This window comes from Mus caroli, chromosome 1 (genome assembly GCF_900094665.2).
Source record: "Mus caroli chromosome 1, CAROLI_EIJ_v1.1, whole genome shotgun sequence".
Taxonomy (NCBI): Eukaryota; Metazoa; Chordata; class Mammalia; order Rodentia; family Muridae; genus Mus; species Mus caroli.
In genome coordinates, this window is record NC_034570.1 from 29,470,640 (window position 1) to 29,476,222 (window position 5,583).

At 45.7% G+C, this 5,583-nt stretch overlaps 1 protein-coding gene and 1 pseudogene across 2 annotated transcripts in view; both read left to right on the forward strand.

Annotated features, from left to right (window-relative positions):
* Arhgef4 (Rho guanine nucleotide exchange factor 4) overlaps window positions 1–5,583 on the forward strand; it is a 135,123-nt gene that overhangs the window by 57,999 nt on the left and 71,541 nt on the right. The gene's annotated exons all lie outside the window — the stretch shown is intronic.
* LOC110307049 lies at window positions 1,619–4,980 on the forward strand (annotated as a pseudogene).

Genomic DNA, 5,583 nt, shown 5'->3' on the forward strand with positions numbered 1-5,583 from the left:
TCAGCGCCTTGAGGAGACATGTGCAGACCGTCATTCACCACAGCAGTATTATTCACGGTAGCCACGATATGGAAATTGAAGTCCACCAACACATACAGAAAGTGTGGCTTATTAATGTGATGGAATGTTGTTCTAAAAGGAAAGCCGTTTGTGTCCTGAGAACCAGGGATTGCATTGGAGAACAGGATTAGATGTGAAATCTGTCAGACACAAAGGACAAATATCACGTCTTCTCACAGACATGACGTCATACTGCTCACACACTCTGAAGTCACAGAGGCTGAGACTAGAATGATTACCAGGGAGGCAGGGGCTGGAGAGGCCAGAAAGAGAATAATCAAAGGGCCAGCGCCTGTTACATGGAAGGAATACATTTTATTTTTATAGCTCTCGCTCAGCAGAGTGAATAACTGGAGGCCATACATTGCTTTTATTTTTTTTGTCATTACTTAGTATGTGCAGGCATGTGCGAACGTACGCACTTGGAGGTGGATGACAACTTGCGGGACTCAACTCTCTCTGGCTCAGCAGCGAGTGCCTTTGCCTGCTGAGCCATCTGACCAGCCTCGATCCCATACAATTTACTCACTGAACAAATAAATCCCAATATTCTTCCCATAGAAAATGTCAAATATTTGAGGTGATAGATGAGTTAATTAGCTTGATTTAATCATCTTGTATTCTGTTCAAAATCACGTCACCCTGGGTGTGATGGTTCATACCGGCATGCAGGAGACTGAGCAGGAGGGTCATAAGTTTGAGGCCAGGCTGCGCTAACAGGGAGACTCTGCCAAGAAACACAGGACAGGGAAGAAGATTAGAAGTGGAGCGCTCACCCAGTGTATGCAAGGGTTCCACCTTCAGTGTTGACAAAACCCTCTGATACCACGTTATGCCACACAGAAGCAAGCAAGAATAACCTCTACATACATATTTTAAACTATTTTAAAAGAATTTGTATTGTGGTGTGTGTGTGTGCATGTGCGTGCATGTGCCTGTGTGCGTGTGTGTGTGCGTGTGTGTGTGTGTGTGTGTGTGTGTGTGTGTGCGCGCGCGCGCTGCAGGTGCCCTTGTAGTTCAGAAATGGGTGTCAGGTCCACGAAGCTGGATTTACAAACGTTTGGGGACCACCTGAGGTGGGTACTGGGACGTGAACTCGGGTCCTCTGTGAGAGCATTGTGTGTACTTAACCACTGAGCCATCTCTCCAGCCTCACTTTAAAATTTATTTTAGGTGTAAGTCCAAGGCAAAAATCTGTGTGAGAAAAGAAACCAAATAGATATTTTTCAGATTCCCAAGGTGATGGTGCATTTTTACATTAAGGTTTCCACTCCATTATGTGATGGAAAGAACAGGTAAAACTGAGAATATAGATTAAAATTTTAAATAAAAATCCGAGTAATAAGCCGGGTGGTGGTGCACACCTTTAATCCCAGCACTTGGGAGGCAGAGGCAGGCGGATTTCTGAGTTTGAGGCCAGCCTGGACTACAAAGTGAGTTCTGGGACAGCCAGGGCTATACAGAGAAACCCTGTCTCGAAAAACAAAAAAAAAAAAAAAAACAGTAATAATTGCATTGGACAACAGTTATGTGGAATATTCAGACTTCAGTGTTGATGATGTCGGTTTGTTTAAGAAGGATGTTTACAAATGAACCCAGATAAGGCAATAGCATCTTGACTACAAAGCTGTTGCCAGGGCCGGGGATACTGTGCCTCACAGTGGAGGGTGCTTGGTGTTCACAAGGCCCAGCATGCCCTCCCCAGAGTAAAAGCAGAAACTCACTGGTCTCTTGCTCTTTTCCCCTGCTCAAAGCAACAGCTCAGTATTTAGGGATTCAGTGTTTGACCTTATAGCCCACTGCTATAAACGTGATAATTAAGCTGGAGGCCAGAACCTTCTGGAAGATGTCAGGGACTTTGGGAATGGTGGCAATTCTTGACTTAGATAGGGTCATCGGATATAGCTCCTCATCCCTACAAATACAACTAAGCCTAGACTTAAGGCAGCAGGGAATGCTGGGGCGTCTGTTCTCCTGTGACCACCAGAGGGCACTGTACTGCCTATCACCAGCCCTTTCACAGCGTTCTAAAGTGGAATATCCTAAGTCAGGGCCCCCGCTATAGATGGACAGAAACCTGTCCCATTCAGTTACAGTTCACTTATTAACTTTGCTTTTAATTAGCCTTTTCCACGGAGCTGGGGAGATGGTTCAGTGGGTAAAGTGCACCCACGTTAAAAGCCAGGTGTGGCCATACACGGCTGGGACAGTCGATCTGGGAAGTGGCTAGCTAGCTAGTTGAGCCAATCTGCGAGCTCTAGGATCAGTAAAGCAATGTTATCTCAACAAATAAAGTGACGAGGGAGAGAGGAATGTCAACCTCTGGCCTCCATGCACAGGTGCACATACGCATGCTTATGTGCACCTGTGCAAACATGCACTCGACTGTCCATGCACACGCATGCACATATACTCACACACACATACACAAACACACATACATATTCTGACATAGACACACAGTGTACAAACACACACAGCATACACATATAGACGCACAGACATACAGCATACACACACACAGCATGCACACATACACACACACACACACACACACACACACACACACGAGAAAACAGAAGGAGCCACACGTTACAGGAATGCTCTCATAACTGATGAGAACTTGTTCACACTTTCTAAGTTGCTCGGGCAAGAGTGTTTCAGTGGAGGAAATGGCTGTTTAACCCTAGTAATAAAAGACCCTGACAAAATTTAGACCAAGGAAGTTTGTATTCCCAGTCCACGCTTTAACCACCACATGAGACAGCCTCTCTCAGAGAAGAGCACAGATGTATTTCAAAGATCTCCATCTGGAATTTGATGACTGTCCTTCGGAACTTGATCATTATTGATGACTGAGTGGTAGGAAGAGCCTAATGTGTCCTAGGACATGTTCTGTGTATGTGTCAGCGGAGAAGATGAATGACATCATTTGGTGGGATAGGGAAGACAGGACCTGATGTCATCATGATGTCATCATGATGTCATCAGACCTCACAATGGCACCCTAGGAATGTGTGGCTTCCCAACAACAGACTGTGAAGAGATACCTTGACCAAGGCAACTTTTATTAAAAAGCATTTAACTGGGGTCTTGCTACAGTTTCAGAGGGTTAGTCCATGATCATCAAGGCAGGAAACAGGCAGGCCCAGCACTGGAAAACAGTAGCAGAGAGTTTTAGATACTGATCCAGAGGCAGCAGGCAAAGCAGAGGGAGGGAGAGGGAGGGGCTGGCATGTGCCTACCCTCAGGGACACACCTCCATCAAGGCCACACTTTGCAATCCTTTCAAACTGTCCAACCAGGACTAAGCATTCAAACCTTTGAACCCGTGGGGGTGGGGGCGGGGAGGGGCATTCATATTCAAACCACAGCAGACAGACATCTCTGGAGGCTGGAAGCCCCGAAGTCAGAATATCAGTGAGACCAGGTCTTTTAGTATGAGGGGAATCCTTTCATAGCACAGCTGTGTGTGACCTTAGGATCTAGGATGCTGAATACTGTAGGTTATCAAAGGTTGACCTAAGACAGTGGCTTTAAGTTCACTGTCTAACACCAATGGAGATTAAGGGGTGTGGATTCTCAAGGGAGTAAGCCATCTTAGGTAGGTTTTCTATCGCTTCAATGAAAACATCATGACAAAAAAAGGGAGGAAAGGATTAATTCAGTTTATACTTCCAGATCATAGTCCAGCCACCATGGACTGAGCCCACCACCTTGAGAAAATGCCTTACAGCTGGATCTCATGGAGGCATTTTCTCAACAGAGGCTCCTTCCTCTCTGATGTCTTTAGCTTGTGTCAAGTTGACACACAAAACCAGCCAGTATGGATGCTAAGCGGAAGCAGGCTTTATTCAGGACAGTCACAGAAAGTGAAAACTGAGTCCGGTTGAGTCATTAAGGAAAACTGAATGGGACTCCCAGGAAGGGAGATGGAGATGACTACTGAATTTCTTTGCCTGAGGCCTTTTATACAGCCAAGGCAGAAACTCTGAGACTGGTTAATTCTCATGGGCCAAGCAAACAGAGGGCCCACATCCCCAACCAGGGATACCATCAAGATCATGCCCCTAAGCTGTTCACCCAGTTAGATCTGATTGGAACCCAACTCTGCCCATCTCTGACTCTGACTTTATTAGTTATTGACCTTGACTGTCTGCTTTCTATAGTCTTTTGGTAGGGGTCACTCCCCTCTGACCTTGCAGATGTCTGAGTGCTGATAATTGTACTGAGCATTCTTTGTTCTTCACATCTACTAAAAAAAAAAGAAGAAGAAAACGAAGCCATTCTTGGTTACATCGTTATTTAGCTCCTTGTCTCTGGAGTGGTCTGGAATGGTCTCCTGAGAAAAATAGTCTCCTTAGAAGCTATCCTGCTCTGTTGAAATTAGCTACATTGTTAGACGGTCTGTTGACATTAGCTGCAGTCGAAACAAGACTAAGAGGAAAGACAACCGGTACAGAGCATCCATAGTGACAAGAATGGAGGCAGCAGCTAAGGTTATCCCCACATCCTATCCCACTCCCCTTCTCAGCTGACTTCCTGGACCCTAAACTCCAGAGACCGGGTCCTGCATGGCCTAGAAACAACAGGGGAACCCTGCAGAGAAGACTAGCAAGAAGAAGCAGGCCTCACAGGAAAAAGGAGATATCCTTCCCGAGAGAGCTAAGGAGGCAGAGCTACAGGCGTAGGACAAAAGTCTGGAGGTCCCGACTCCCCCATGAAGAAACCCCACGAAGGAGACTGCATCATGGTCAAAGCCATGAAGGAGGGGCAGCTGCCAAACCCAGGACCAGCGAAGAACATGGTGACTGGTGGCACATCCCCAACCCATAGAATCTGCCCCAGAGGAAGTCTTCACTGGCCACCAGCAAGCTTGCAGGGTACCCTGAGCCCTCTCTTCCGCCAAGGCTAGAATGAAGGAGATGTATTCACTGTTTCTGAGTGTGTTTTGTTCTTGGACCATTGTGCTCTATGTTTATGTCATGAGGGACTAGGAAAACATTTTTTAATTTCAGGAAAAAAAAAAAGGAGAGAAAAAAAAAGCAAGTTTGCTTGCCTGCAGTGCCCATGATAACCTCCTTTGCCAACAACCTCTAACAGTTTGTCCTGATTATGGAGGGATGTAAGGCTTAATGGACATTATTCATGAAAAAAAAAAAAGGATGCTTTCTGTCTTCTAGTATGTTGAAGAGCATTGCCTTAGGAGTCAAAGTGTTTGGGTTCTAGTTCCTCTCCTTCTTAGGGGTACTGAGGTATAGATTTAGTAGGGTCATTTAGCTTCTCTGGATTCTGAAACAGAATGAAACATGTATAAGATACCTCTGACTCAAAAATCCTATCCCTGCTATAACATGTTGCTCATCATCAAACTAAAAGTGAGGAGGGCCTCATGGCCAAGCCTCCATTCTGTAAAACTAGAAAACCGCCTTAGAAAGAGAAAGTGTGGAGTTTGAAGGTCATACACCAAAGCAACAGAGTCTTGTGTGTGTGTGTGTGTGTGTGTGTGTGTGTGTGTGTGTG